A 16,481-nucleotide genomic window follows, 5' to 3' on the forward strand; every position below is an offset into this window, starting at 1 on the left:
CATGAGCAGGTGGTAGGTAGCTGGCAACACCCTGCCATTTGCATATTACCAAAATGGAAGGGGAGACCCATATATATATAGGAAGGGGATCCGAGTATGTAAAGGATTGAGAGCCACTGCCCTTACATTTGTTTATTTTCACCTTTTGCCGTAAGTAGTCTCCTTCTGAGTTCACACGAGAAATACAGGTTTCAGTTATGATTAAAATTAACTTTTCCTCACAGATCTCAACTAGGAAACTGCACAACAACAGCTCAGTCTGTTTCGTGTAAATTTCTGCTTTACAATTATCGTTATAGCATAGAAAATAAAATGAATTTCTTACCTGTAAAGTCTTTGTCACATTCACAAAGAAAAGTATTTGGAGTAACATTGCTGCAGTTACCATTCAGACAGGTATGGGGCTGGCACTGTCCAATTATTTCTGAACAGTTTTTACCTAGTGAAATCATAGTACAATAGTTAGTTAGCTTTTTATGACGAGTCAATTATATACTCAAATTTCAACATACACACACACACACATACACCTATGTGAATAGAATATTAAGCTTGCAAATTTCAGCCCAAATAGTTTGTCTCACAAAAAGTTATAAGCAACTGAAAACAGTTTTAATGGGAAGTGTTGAGCAACTTTAATTATATGCATTTCTATCAGACCCAAAAATATTAAGATACAGACATATGACTGATTCAGAGCTATTGTTGAACCTTTAATGTAGTATACATTATTTGTTTCTTAGTTATTTGAACATAGCTTATATTTACTTCCTAGAAACTTCAAATCCTAGAAACTGCTCAAATGTGGAATCAGTTTTTGCATGAATTTTGCTTAACATGCAACTCACTGGAAATTACAGCACCAATCATAAATTCCTTGTACTTTACAGTATATGGGTCTAAATACCATATAATTATGCTTGCCATTTGAATTGTTGCTATGATATTATTCACACTTGAGCAAATATTCTGTTTTGTTAGCATTATGGGAGACATTTTCCTTCACTTACACCTGTGTAAGCACACCTGTAATATCTGATTTTTAATCTTTGTACTCCTCATTTCCATACAGGTTATTTAATATTAGAACTATACTGGCAATATAAATTGATGGCAATAGCTGAATCCTGTCCAGTACAGTCTAGAACAGTTAAGCATATTTAACAGTTTGTTCAAATAATGCTTGAATGAATTCCCACTGAAGTCATTAGGACTAAGCAATTGGCAGCCTTACATTTCAGCAGAGTTCAAATCAGCACCTTCCACAAAAAAACAGGCACAATAAGTACTGCAAAATCTGGTCCTAAATTATTGCACAAATTTACCATAAGAAAGCATTAACCAAGTGTACTGTAATTGTGTCAATAGGCCATCAGAAGCACACTCACAAAAGAGATCTATTTACTGCATTTATGTTTTTACATTCGTTTCAAGAGTTTGTTTAAAGTTTACAAAATAACATTATATTATTCTACAAATATTATCTATCTATTTGCGGGGGCGGGGGAAAGGATATTACCTGCAAATTGTGTGGGACAGGTACATTCATAGGAATCCCCAATAGTTCCTTCTCTTGTGTTAATACAGGAGGCATTGTTGTGGCAGGGTTTACTGGAGCATGCATCAAACTCCTCGCAGAATCTTCCAGAATACTGTTGAGAACAGTGGCAGTTATATGCCTCATCCCATACATGGCTTAAGCATCTGCCATGCCTGGAGCAAAAGGGTTCATTTGAAGACTGTTGGCAAAATTGCTGCTTCACTGTTACATTGAGCCGAAGGCCCAGGTTGCATAACGGTGGTCCTTTGGTCTGAACTTCTGCAAAATAATGAGTTCCAACTCCGAGCCACCGAGGGTCAACTTGGTGCATCCCTCTTAACCTGCAACCAAAAATCAACTGATCTTGAAGAAAGCCTTCTGAGGGGCACCTAATAAATTCTTCCATGGAAACATTCCCCAAATTCATCCCATGTGACTGAAAAGATGCTTCTGAAGATATGAACAGACTATCCCCCAACTGAAGCTGAAAAGGACATATTTGAGGGACATTCAAAGTCTCCTGTTCCAGGATGTTCCTTTCAATATTGGTATTTATATTCCAGCAATCTGTGTAGAAGTTCGAGCAGATGTTATTCATCAGAGTCCATTTCATGATGTGCTGCTTTGGTTGTGCGCGCCATTCCACACTCATTTGCCTCTCACATATTATCTGTCCATTTGCAGTGTAGGTTTGAAGATACACCATTACAAGAATGATTGATTTTATAGTCATTGTTTAGGCTAGTGAATTTGAGTTCTGTCTCAATTGCATAGGTACTGAAGACAATTTTAGAATAAGTGTCCCTTATTCACTGGGATCTGTCTGCATTTTCTTGTTTGTTGTAAAAATTGCCTTTAGGAATACAAAATAGAGAAAGAATATAATGTCTGTTTTCAGAGAAAGTACAGTAAAATATCACTGTAGCCAGAAAGCATTTGATACATTCAATACTAGTGATAAATATATCCACAATGGGACAGAGTTTGATCTTAATTACAGACATATAAAGCTGGAATAAATCCCCTCAAGCAATCAGAATTACACTATCACAATCACAGTCTGACTCTGTCCCTTTCTCTATTACAGCTGAAGATCTGGGACCTGTTTATATATAAGGTGGGGAAAAACTTTGTTATCTCCACTTTAACATGAGAAACGGAGCACAATGAGATTAAACGACTTGCCCAAGGTAATGCACAAATTCTGTGGCAAAACTGGGATCAAGGGCCAATCTGCACTTTAACCATAAAACAGTTCTTTTCTGATAATTAATACAAAAATTTAGGATAAATTTCCTAGATTTCAAAGATTAATATTCCGAAGTTTTGTAGGTCTGGATTACGGCCTCAGTTCATCAGTGCACATGAGGAGGTACTTCACTCTTAGCATGTCTCTCCCTTTTCAGCACGGCCATTAAGCAAGTACTTAAGTCTAATTGAAGTAAAAGGAACTTAAATATGGGCTTAAGTGTTTTGCTGAACTGAGGCCTAAACCACTAGATCCACATAGCCCCAAAGCAGGATTTAAATGATGCAGTGGGTCTTGTTCCAGCCCTTCACAAACAGATCCACTTCATCCTGAGAGAATGAGAGTTGTTACAGCAAAGAAAAAAAAGTTATGGGTTTATTCTTGTTGGAGTTCTATTTAAAGCTGTGGAAACCCAGAAAAATTATGTGTAGCACCTTTAAAAATTGCCAGCAGCTTTTAGTATGTGTTAACAGTTTAATTTTCATTTTAAAAAGTAAAACATTTTTTTTCTTCTGGTGCTATCATACTTTTATATCCCTAGTAATTTTCTTTTAGACTTTGAAATAGTTGCCGTTCAGTGGAAATTTATGATAAACTAGAGGCCATGTTTTACAATAAAAGTAATTTAATAAAAAGAAACAATAACATTTCCATGTTGGTATTTGTGTTCATTGCTTTTTTATATTTTTACTGCATGTAGAATGACAAACAGATTCTCACACTTCTGTTAGAATATTTCTCAGTGTATAAAGTATTCCATCTAAAACACCATGTTAAAGGAATATTAAGGTTGCAAAGTCAAGCACTCAAAATTCAGGAAATGTCAGAAGTAAGGTTCCTGTGCCATCATAATTTAACCACCTCATGCATTGTTTCATGATACAATCTTTAATTATATGATCACTTTTTCCCCCCACACAGGACTCTTGCTTCAATACACAAGATGGACTTGCTCTGGGGATGAATCAGGGTTGTGTAATGAAGGAAAGTACTCTGTAGGACTCTTTCCTCAAAAGCTAGGTGTATAGTTGAATACACCTAATCTTTGGGATTCCTTGTCCAAATCTTAGTCTCCAGCATATCCAGTCTTCCTCCTCAGGCTCTTTATCCCAGGCTGTCTCTCAGACTCCTTGTCCATCTAGTCCCATATCTCCCAGCCACCAGGCTCTTTATCTGATGTTTCAGAGTAACGCCGTGTTAGTCTGTATTTGCAAAAAGAAAAGGAGTACTTGTGGCACCTTAGAGACTAACCAATTTATTTGAGCATAAGCTTTCGTGAGCTACAGCTCAAGCTTATGCTCAAATAAATTGGTTAGTCTCTAAGGTGCCACAAGTACTCCTTTTCTATCTGATGTTGGCATCTCGGTCACAAACCCAACTTCCCTCATTGGCTCCCAGACTCAGTCTCTTTGCTTATCCAATCTTAGTCCCCCCACATCTATCTCCCAGTCTCACCTCCCACCCCCTTGCCAACTCAGAGACTCAATCTACTGCCTCAGATCTCTCTACAGTCCTGCCTCCACGTTTGCTCTTTTCTCCTCTGCATTCAAGACAAACTGCCTCTTCCACGCTAATTGGAAACTAGCAGTGGGATCACAGGAATTTTTTGTTTTTCTCTCATTTCTAGTGTCCAGCACCACAGTGTCCAGCAGCAGCCAAATCAGCAATGGTAAGGAAAGTCTGTCTAGTCCCTGCATCCTCAGGTTGGAACATGCTAAATACACACAGAATCTTCAGAAAATATAAATGCCAAACTACAGCAAGGCTGTCTTGACCATGTGTGAACTGTGATTTTCCAAATGTTTATGATTTGACCAGATTATTTTGTGTTTTCCCCTACAGAATGGCAAAAGGTACATCCCTGGTATTATGTTTTGGAACAAGGACTTCTCATTTGGCAGGTGAGCCTCCTGCCAAATGTGAAGCCCTTGTTCCAAAACATGAAGGTACTAGAGCTTCTCAGTGACATGGTTTTAAGATTTTTCTCCCCCAGAGTGGCAAAAGCAGGATATTTCCCCATCATCTCTTTCTTGGAAATGGCTGAAATTTTATTTCTGAAATTTTCAAATAAATAATTCAGCCCTGGTATACATCTAGCATAGAAAAGTTGAGCTTGAACAGTTAAAGTTTGGGAATGTTATAAGAAACTGAAAAAAACTTGGCCTTATAATTGGAATTATCAAGGCAACATTAACTACAGGTGATGCTACCAGCTACATCTATAATATTTCTCTGAGAATAATTTATTTCAAACATCAAAATGGAATTACAATCTATTAAGTTTTCTCTTCTGAAAGAAAAAAAAAAACTCTGCCACTATTTGCAACAGTGCCGTTCTCAAGGCCACATAAAAGATGAGGGTTCCTGCTGCTGGGTCTGTGACCCACTTAAGTAAAACTGTTTGTTATTGTAAGGTTAAGATAATCCAAAACTTGGAGGATAGGAGGTACAGATGGAGCTCAACACCAAAGTATGAGATCTCAGTGAAAGTCAATGGGAAACTGAGAACGTGAGACATCAGATCATGTTTAACAAATCTGTAACAAGAGTAGGCATGTGGAATATATGGACTTTGAACAGTACCAGAAAACTACATGAGAAATAAAAAAAAAAACCCTCAAACCACTGTTAGGATATAGATATTCAGGCCTGTCTATAAAGGCCTATACTCTAAGAATTTAGGTGTATTCCTATCACTTGGCTAGTTAGAGGTATAAAAGAAAGAATCAAAATCACTGTCTGCCAGTGTAAGGGCCTTCTCTTACTGTGACAGTCTGAGGCCCTGTTCTTAGGCTAAGGCCTTTGGCTAAGCGACAGAGGCAGCCATAAGCTGGCAAGTGAATGGCCACATCCTCACATTCCAAACTAGTCACACTGAAATAAGGTGCTATTGGGCTGTTAGGAATTTAATCCTGTCCTTATAGTGCCTATCACCTCCAGAGAAAGGGAAGTGCCTAGAATCTGTAAAAGGAAATTGAGGTTGATAGTTTTCTGTCTGGTAAGAACTCACTTATCAATAGACACAGCTGGGAAACTCTTATGTCTTTACAGATGTAGTTGTGAAATCCTCACTTCTGTATTGTTTTGTCATTATAGTTCCCACTTTGCTATTGTTTATTGGCATGGTCTCTGTCTGGTTCTGTGATTGCTTCTGTCTGCTGTATAATTAATTTTGCTGGGTGTAAACTAATTAAGGTGGTGGGATATAATTGGTTAGCTAGTCCATGTTAGGATTGGTTAGTTAAATTTTAGTAGAATGATTGGTTAAGGTATAGCTAAGAATATTACTATATAAATTAGGGGCAAACAGGAAGTAAGTTGGGATTCGAAAATAAGGAAAAAAGGAACTTGTATTTAAGCTTGCTGGAAGTTCACCCCAATAAACATTGAATTGTTTGCACCTTCGGACTTCGGGTATTGTTGCTCTCTGTTCGTGCGAGAAGGACCAGGGAAGTGGGAGAGTGAAGGAATAAGCTCTCTAACAACCACACATTTAAACATACATGGCATCAGTGAGACAAGATGGGCAGGGACTGGGAAGTGGTGCCTCTCAGAAAGAGGAACACACAAAAAAAGTATACATATTATGCTGGAAAACATCACAGTGAAGACCTTGATGGCTTGGCGGCCAGTGAACAACAACAGCCAGGCTGCAAACAAGATATGTCAAGTGTACAAGAATCCAAGTTTATGTACCAACAAATGGAGCAGGTGACAGTATAAAGGATATTCTACAAGTAGGTGCAGCAAGTATTGGATGACTTGCCTAACTTTGACATCAAGCTGATGATAGGCAGTTTCAGTGCACAAATTGGAAACCACTGTACTGCCTGGAAAGGAGATATGGGCACAGCAGCAGAAGGCATCTGAACAGATAATGGTGAATGGCTCTGGATTCTGTGACACAAACACCCTAAAAATAGGACACAGTCTCTTCCAGCATAAGAGGACCCACAACGTCACATGGAGATCACCAGACAATGTGACTGTCAACCGGATAGATCATGTTGGCATATCTAAAAGATGGACATCCTCTTTGAAGGACATCAGAGTCAGCAGAGGAGCAGATCTTGGCTCAGATCATTATCTTTTAGTGGCCATGTCACAACTTAAACTCAAAAGATGGACAAAAAGTGTTATAGAAATACAGAAGTTCAAGGACGCAGAAACAGATCAGATTCTAGACTGCACTTCACAACTGTTCCAATATTTTACAGGAGCTGATGAAAGTCTGGGAGAACAGAGAGTCGAAAGGGAAGAAGACAGTACTGAAGATAGCAGAGGAGGCAGTGGGCCATGAAAGAGGGCAGAAGATGCATAGATTACATCTGGAACATGGACAGGGACTGATGAGGAGAAAGCTCGGAAGGCAAAAAAGGAACAGTGCAAGAACGGCAGAAATTTTAGAGATGGATGCAAGATACAGAGAAAAGGATAAAGTAGTAAAGAGAAATGTGTGGGTTGTGGAGAAGGCTGCAAAAGCAGCAGCACAGAGGACTTCAGGAAATGCTACAGAATAGTGAAAGACCTCTCAGCAAGAAACAGACCATCATAGATTATGCCCATCAGGGACTCTAATGTGCAGATGTTGAAAACTCTTGAGGAACAAGCCAGATGATCGAAAGAACATGGCCATTCCATATCAATCTGCCATAAGCTGATGATTACGCACAGATTCAAGAAAAATGTCAATGACAAATTAGAAGTAGTAGAGGGACCAATAATACCTTATGAAATTAAAGAAGCCATCAAAGGCTTTACACAGGTGAAAGCTCCTGAGCTTCATAGAACTCAAGCAGAGATAGTAAGGTGGGAAGCAAAATTCTCATTGAGCAACTAATGAAACTAAAAACATGAGTGAAAGAAGAGGTGCCACAAGACTGGAAAGATGGTATCACAGTGGCATTGACAAAAAGGGTGATCTGATTGGTTTCTATTATGTTGAATGGAATGAAGAGGCAGTGGATGAAACTGTGAGAAGAACAGGCTGGGTTCCATACAGATAGCTCATGTTGTGAACAGATACTCACTCTTTAACAGATCATCAAAAAAAAGCTACTACTTGGGACAACTCAATCTTAATTAACTTTATTGACTTTAAAGTGTTTGATAATGTCCACAGACAAGTACTGTGGAATATTGCTAGAAGCTGTGGGATAGCAGACAAGCTGATTAACATGAGCAGTTTATATGATGGAAGTAGATGCCCAATAAGATCAGAGACAGAACTAGGTGAGCAGTTAGATATTGTGACTGGAGAAGAAGGGTGTGCTCACCATTCCTCTGTGCATTGCCATATCTGGGTGATGAAGTGATGCAACAAAAGGCACTGTGGAGCATGTAAAGGGGGTTAGTGAAGACAAGTTGCCCAACCTTGACTTTGCCAACAACATTGCTTTACTAAACATGGCATCAAATGGAATGATCACCCAAAAGAGAGAACAGGAAACATCAAAAAACTGGATTGAAAGTTAAAGCAGAGAAAACCAGTGTTATGTAGGTAGGAAACTGGACAACAGATGTAAAGGTCTGCATGGACGGTAAAAAAATCAAACCAGTAGAGGAGTCCTGCTTTTCAGAGAGAGTGATGTCATTTGAAGTTGGCTGAAATAAAGATACTCAGCTACACATACAAAAGATACTCTGATACACACACCCCTTTTGGAGGGATGAACAACATCTGAGCAAATAGAGGTCTCCACACCAAACTACAGGTTACATTATACCATGTAATTGAATTGAGCATGCTACTATTTATAGCAGAGACTTAGACACTGTCATCTTCCAGCACAAAGAGATTGGAGACTGCCTATCACAAGTGGGTGAGGATGATATTATCAGCAATCATAATCAATGGAGAAACTTGACTGCCTCATGTGTCAGTGACACAGGAAGAACGAAGATCCAAGGATTCTGAATAAAGTATGTTTAATAAGAACTTTTACATTGACATGTGCAATATGATTGTGTTTACAACAAATAGCTAAAAGTAATGAAAGAAAATCATAGTTACCACAAGAGAACAGATTAGTGCCCTGTTTAGTCCAGCATCCTGTAACTGATAGCAGCCAAAATTGGCTGCTTCTCAGAAAGCAAAGTTTAAAAGCACCCTATTGAACCTAATTGTGCAATAAGATTCCACGGGGAGAAATTCCTTCTGGAATTCCTGTTGGTGAACAGTGTATTTCCTGGATCATATAACTGTACCCCAGCAAGTATTAATATAAACATTACTGGTAGGAAGGACTTCCTTCTAGCCATTACAAATATTCTGCCTTTCAATTTCATTGAGTATCCTATTGTGCCCGGATGTGGGAAAGATTATTCTTCCATAGGAGTGTGCCAATGGCCTTCCCTATCTTGGGTATCATTTCATGACTCTGCAGTATCTTCTCACCTTTTGTCGCTAATTGAGGAAGCACACAGTCTAGTGGGTTGGGCACAGAAACACATGCAAGCGAAAAAGAAATATGCTACAGGAATTTAAAAGTACTCCTGATACTGTGCAAATCCAAAGTGATGGCATGACAGACAATAAAGTCTTAAAAATTATATTTATAGTTTGTGGACTTTTAATCGATACAAGATAAAAATAATTGTTATATCTTTAATTAAACTAGAACATCAGAAGTTGACCTAGAGCAAGAGTTTGAGACAGGAGGCCATTCAACAGTTCTATCATTTATAAGTATTACAAGAATGGAGGCTAAGTAATATACTTGTTTTACCATTAAAAAATGTCTATTGCTTAGGCCCATTCCTTTATTTTGTCTAGTATTCTGGTAGTGGTATGTAGACCATTTTGAGGGCACTGTGATAGTCATAGATGGTAAAGTCCCATAATCCTCCCTCCCCAGGGCCTCAGTGTTCCATTTTAGGACCAAGGGGCCCCTGAGTTTTTCGTACTTGTCTCCTGCACTTAGTGGCCAAGTGAATAAATTTATAGATAACTCCTATGAACTCTAGGGCATTGCAATAAACTATGGACCAAGAGATTTTAAGGATATCAAACATTTATCCCAGGAAAAGAGGAGGATAAATAAAGGAGGGCAAGAGCCAGGAACAAAGAGAAGGCAGGGGAATCAGGGAAAACAAAGAAATGAATGACTCACAAATCACACAGAGGTAATTAAATTTTCCCACTTGAGTACTCAGAAGCCCACAACAATGTAGTGACAGAAAGAACAGCAACAAAGCTCCACACAGACTTCAATAATTGGTGGATTTAGAGCTTGAAGAAGAGGTGTAGTGCCCTTTGCTAAGAAGCCAATCTCTCTTTTCTGGGTCCTAGCAGTCTCAAGCCCTGGCAGTCCCCTGATTCCTGGTGCGGGGGGAAGGCTGGGCGGGGCGTTGTCTGGCAGTGAATCCTCACAGGCACACCAGAGCATTGTGGCTCAGGCTCTTCTTTGAAGAGTGGGTTCTGCCTCAAGTATTCTGTCAGGAAAAGACAAAATGGCACTTCCCCTTTGGCTACAGGGAGCAACTCTGGGGCTGCTACTACTCTGGCTGTTGTAACCCAACTACCTGCAACCAGTTCTTTCCTAACAAATGCTATCTGAAACCAGGCTTGCTCACATGTGCGGTGGTTTCAGCCATGTGCAGGCTCTCTGGAGCCTGTATGTGGTTGCCTGTCTTGTTCATCAGGCTCCTACTCCAGTCCCCTTAGGGTATGTCTACACCACAATTAAAAATCCACGGCTGGTCAGTGCCCGCTGACTCAGGTTCATGGGGCTTAGGCTAAGGGGCTGTTTAACTTCAGTGTAGCCATTTGGGCTCAGGCTGCAGCCCGAGCTCTGGGACCATCCCAGCTCACAGGGTCCTTTGTGCCAGGCTCTGGCAAACATGTCTACACTGCAATTAAACAGCCCTTAGTCTGAGCCAGCTGGAATGGCCCAACATCAGGGTTTTTAATTGCAGTGCAGACATACCTTTAGGCTGTGTGTGTCCTTTCAAGGACAGGGAAGGCAGGCAATCTCTCTTTCACTTCCAGTCTTTGTACTTGTGCTGGTGTCTTGGGGGACAAAGAGGTGCGAATCTACTTTGTTCAATCCTGTAGACTGGCAAGGGGCACACGTAGATCTGCAAGAAACTACAGTCACCTGCTTCAAAATTCCCATGATTTTTTCCATTTTGAAATCACTCCATAACCTTTTGAACCACAAGATACTATCAGGGGCTTGGTTCTCTTTCAGAATTGTGCCAGAGCATTCACTAATATCATTAGAAATTATTATAGCAATTTTGCTTTTTGGAGCTGATAGGACTTTCCATCCAGGATCCCCAAAACTACCACCACTGACCATTTCACTTTCATTAGCTCTATTACGAGAATTAAAATCCTTGACCAACATTCCTGTATTTTGACACATTCCACACTCACCAACCCATTTTTACAGATTTTCTTTATAATTAAACTGTCAGGTACTACCAAAAGAGTAATTTATAAAGGCTAACTTTATTGTTCCACTTTTGGAAAACAAAGTTTCCCCATCCTAACTAAAGGGCCAGTTCTTATCCTTATACATATCACTTCCTTTATTCATGTAATCTCATCTGTCACCCTGTGACGATGACTGCCTAACCACAAACACACACTATTTCTCTTTCACCTCTTGTGCACCTATTCTTCCATTACAAAGCATAACAAAATACACCATAGATAAACAGCACAAAGAGATTTCCACACAACTTTCTTGCCTCTCGCCAACACATTCTCCAAACACTCTCCCCCTTGATTTGTTACTCCAAAATATATATATTGTCTTAGTTACTGGTCCCATTTCCTCATCAACCCAGCAAATTGCCACCCAAGTGTCAGTAATCCGCTCAAGAAACTGGTTAATTGATTTCAATGAATCCTGCAGTCTTCCCAACGCTTCAGGAACCTCAGTGACCAGGGTGCTACAGGTAACATGCTGTCACATTCCCTTTTACAATATGCATAATTCTGAGGTTTCATTACCACTTACAAAGCATGTTTGTGCAGTGGTATTTACAATTTGTAAAACTGCTGAGCCATTAAGTAATCAGTAACATTTCAAAAGATGTTTCTTTCTTTATTTCCCTTTGCACAGTACAGTGATCATATTCATGCATATGCCTAAATGAAAAATTGCTGTGGGAGTATTTAAACTCTTGACATGGGGAAAGAGCTAATTTGTAAAAGCAACAGGGAAAACAGAGGAAGGTAAAGTTCAAGGAAAACATAAGCAGGAAGGGCATAAACTAGTTCATTAGTGATGCCCCCAGAGGGGAAGATGTGCTACTGGGTCCATATGCTGGACCAAGGAAAGTTTTCTGGGAAAGCCCAGCCAGCAATCTCTTCCCTGCTCTCAGAAAAGCTTTTTCCCCCCAGGGTTCCCAGTGCAGCCTCTGCTGCTGCAGCAGGGGCGGTGCAGGTCCAAACCTGGATTAGAATGTTCATGTTCAGGTATTCTGGCATGCTGCAGAAGAAAAATGGCAGTTTTCAGAGTTTATCTTTCAGCCAAATCTAAACAGAATTTCACAGGACAAAGAAAATGCATTTATCTGGCTCCAAGTTTTTCTTCCTCCCTAATTACAAAGGCCTGCTTCAAACTATGGAGGTGTTATAGGAATAATTTATAATGACAATTGGTAGGCAACTCAAACATAAGTGTCACTTTTTATTATTTTTTAGTCTTCAAAAGATCTGATAGTCAGCAACATTGCAACCATGCAAAGTAAATGTAATACGTTACTGTCAAGGTTCCTCCCCCACTCTGAACTCTAGGGTACAGATGTGGGGACCTGCATGAAAAAACCTCCTAAGCTTATCTTTACCAGCTTAGGTCAAAACTTCCCCAAGGTACAAAATATTCCCCCCATTGTCCTTGGACTGGCCGCTACCACCACCAAACTAATACTGGTTACTGGGGAAGAGCTGTTTGGACACGTCCTTCCCCCCAAAATACTTCCCAAAACCTTGCACCCCACTTCCTGGACAAGGTTTGGTAAAAAGCCTCACCAATTTGCCTAGGGGACTACAGACCCAGACCCTTGGATCTTAAGAACAATGAACAATCCTCCCAACACTTGCACCCCCCCTTTCCTGGGAAATGTTGGATAAAAAGCCTCACCAATTTGCATAGGTGACCACAGACCCAAACCCTTGGATCTGAGAACAATGAAAAAGCATTCAGTGTTTTACAAGAAGACTTTTAATAAAAAATAGAAGTAAATAGAAATAAAGAAATCCCCCCTGTAAAATCAGGATGGTAGATATCTTACAGGGTAATTAGATTCAAAAACATAGAGAACCCCTCTAGGCAAAACCTTAAGTTACAAAAAAGATACACAGACAGACATAGTTATTCTATTCAGCACAATTCTTTTCTCAGCCATTTAAAGAAATCATAATCTAACACATACCTAGCTAGATTATTTACTAAAAGTTCTAAGGCTCCATTCCTGGTCTATCCCTGGCAGAAACCAGCATACAGACAGACACAGACCCTTTGTTTCTCTCCCTCCTCCCAGCTTTTGAAAGTATCTTGTCTCCTCATTGGTCATTTTGGTCAGGTGCCAGCGAGGTTACCTTTAGCTTCTTAACCCTTTACAGGTGAGAGGAGCTTTCCCCTGGCCAGGAGGAATTTCAAAGGGGTTTACCCTTCCCTTTATATTTATGACAGTTACCTTTCTGAATTGTTAGTATTTTACAAGCCATTTGTGCTTACTTTGCACAAGGTGTAACTAACTATTCAAGGTGCAAGGCAGTGAACAATCAGTCCCAAGCTCTTGTAGAGGTTGTAGCATATTCACAAGACAATTTGATGATGAACATGGATGATGATAAAGGGCACTGCTATTCTTTGAGGCTTTAATGGAGTGGTTGCTTCTGATACATTTCTTTAAGCAGTTTGCCTTATTAATGATGTTGGAGGTGAGGTGGGGGGACAACAATATATTTAACTTGGGCAGGGATCAGAGCTCTGTTTACCACATCATACTAACTTTGCTTTCAATGTTTAAAGTCAAAAATAGATTATTTACTTATTTCAATACATCCAATACAAAATTCTTAAAGTCGATATCTAATGCTGAACATCCTTAAAAGATTTCCATGCAATGAAAAACAATATGGGCAGCTCAAAAACTACAAGAAGAGTCTAAATATAAATGAGAACACTAAGGAAGAAGAAAGCTTTACATTAATTACTTTTCACGCACTATGTTGGGATATATATGTGGGTCCCAAAACCATCCACATGTTATTCTTATAGCCAACCACTGAGTCTGCTGCTGAGTTTGCTCAGTGGAGATTACTTTTCTGACATTTCTATGATAATATATTTCCACTGTGGTCCAAAGGTTATTACTTGTGTTACTGATTTCATTATTCCATTCAGAAACACATTGTATTATTAAACAATTCTCGGCAATGCACCTTAGATTTACATTCTGTTTCTTGTTTTGCTTTTTCTGTCATGTTGAACATCCAAGTGTTGTAAACACAGTTTGCTGTACTTCGTGCAAATAAGTTGTGATTTGTGAATAAGACACTGTACCTTTCAAACTCCTAAGAAAATAATTTTGCATGTGTATTTTTCTCTCATCTCACCTACATTACAAAGGTATACGGATTATATTTCACCCTATACATTTGAATTTAGGCTAAAAATGGCACCGGGCAATAATATTCTCTCTTTTCTTTTCCTTTGGTGATGTATAAGAACTGTGTGAAGATAATTTAATGCCTGCTTATTTCTTACTGACTGTCCTGTAGTATTTTTACCTGTACAGATTTCAAGTAGTATATAAAGATTTCTCTTGTAGCCAGGAGAAATGTTTTGATAGAAGTTAGAATAATCAAAAATGAGTTTTGATCATGGCAATTCTAACAAGTTAATTATATTATAAATGTTCATAGTAATGGACGATCCAGAATAGCCTACCACAAAACTAATCAGATATTCATTCAAAGTCTAAGCCTACTGGAGTCTATGGGAATATTTTCATTGACTTCAATGGGCTTTGAATCAGGTCCTCAATGAATTACAGAGAAAAATAAATCCTGAAGAAAAGAATGATGAAATGTAGCATAGCTCTTGGCACTGTATTACAGAGACAGTCAGTTATTGAGTGCTGGCAGCAAATTCTCAATTGTATATGTTGTTATAGCATAAAAATTCCAGATAAAAACCTATTTGTTTATGAATAGAGAGGTAAGAGTTTGTAATAAATCCCAACTCCTCACCTAATACCACAAAGTTTCTTTCAAAGATACCACTAAAACTCATTTTTTGTTTTTTGTTGATTAAATATTTTATCTCCTTTTTGTTAAAGGTAAAAGTATATAGTATTTTAAATGTTAGTTACAATTTGTCAGGGAAAAATACCAGTTGTACTAGGATCAATGGTTTTAATTTCTATTTTTAGAAGTTTAAATTTTTGTCTATTAACTGCATTTTCCCATACATCTCAGTAATTATTAAAACTAATAAACTCTAAAAAATATTTTAATCTGTTTCGAAAAGTCTGACCATCTCTTACAAAGAAATGATATGACAAACCACTCTTTCTCCTGAGCCTTCTTGCCTCAATAATTTCCAGATGCTAGAAAGAGAAAAACATTTTTTCTCTGGGTAAAGAGGCTTCAAATTTCACTTTTGAATTATTTTTTCCTCTAAAAGAGATGGAAGATCCTGATTTACCCTGTCGCTATATGAAAGCATGTGAGTAGTCATATGGAAATCCTTTAGATTGAAATCAGAGATTACTTACATAGCTAAATTTAGGCATGTGTTTAAGCATCTTGTTGATTCGGTGTCCAAAGACTGTGTCTTTCAGGCCCCTCCTTTAAAACTAATAGCTGGAATTTGGAGACCTGGTATTTCATTTATTGCTATCTCAAACCTTTGATGTATACTTCTTGATTACTGTATTGGAGACTCTATTTTTCAGGTCAGTTTTAATCTGACCTTGTCCTTTAAAGAGGTCTCTATGATCCCTCTCAATTTCTTCCTCAAATATTTGTAGTTGTTAAATCTGAGGTAAAATACCATCCAGTTTGTGATCTATTGTTTGAATTAACTTAGACATTATATTTAACAGGTTTCAGAGTAGCAGCCGCACCATGCCTTGGGTATAACCCCTGGTGTGAAAGCAAAGGCAGTTGAGGCAGTAGCCTGTGGGCTCCTTTCTGTGTGTTGCACCGGGTACCGCTCTGCTGAGCCTGAATTTCCTTCTTGTGTGAGTGCTGTGTGAAGTCCTCCTGGATGGGGTAATCAGAAGTCTAAGGTAGAACAGTTCCCTAAGGGAACTCCAGCTTATTTTATGTATTTTAGGAGGGGTCCGGACTCTTGTAGGTTTCTTGAAAAATGGTCCAAATTAGCTCTAGAGAACCCCAAATTACAGTGGCCACTGTTAGGTTCTTGGGACAAGGATCGAGTGGACGCTTTAAAAAGCAAACTCGTCCTCCCAAAAACCAAATTGGAGAGAGGAGAAGTAGACTGCTTCATGCAGTGGTGGGAAGAGGCAAATCGTAGATGGACTGAGTCAAAACTCACCTCTCTTAAAAATTCTATCAAAAAACTAACAGTTCAATTGGATGCAATCTCTCCCACCACTAGTCTGAGCGCTCCCCTTTGCCCAGTCCTGTGCAATGATCCGGATCAAACCCGACCCCCACCATACTTCTGCGCAAATAAGAAATCAGAAAAGGAAAAATCTTCA

The 16,481-nt window shown here is 39.0% G+C and overlaps 1 long non-coding RNA gene across 1 annotated transcript in view; it reads right to left on the reverse strand.

Moving 5' to 3' along the window:
- LOC140908686 (uncharacterized) overlaps window positions 1–1,580 on the reverse strand; it is a 93,427-nt gene extending 91,847 nt beyond the window's left edge. The window contains exons 1-2 of the long non-coding RNA XR_012157955.1: window positions 1,520–1,580; window positions 326–439 (exon numbers count right to left, since the gene is read on the reverse strand). This is a non-coding gene — a long non-coding RNA (uncharacterized lncRNA). The remainder of the gene's footprint in view (window positions 1–325; window positions 440–1,519) is intronic.
- Window positions 1,581–16,481: the final 14,901 nt, after the last annotated feature.

This window comes from Lepidochelys kempii, chromosome 3 (genome assembly GCF_965140265.1).
Source record: "Lepidochelys kempii isolate rLepKem1 chromosome 3, rLepKem1.hap2, whole genome shotgun sequence".
Lineage (NCBI taxonomy): Eukaryota > Metazoa > Chordata > Testudines > Cheloniidae > Lepidochelys > Lepidochelys kempii.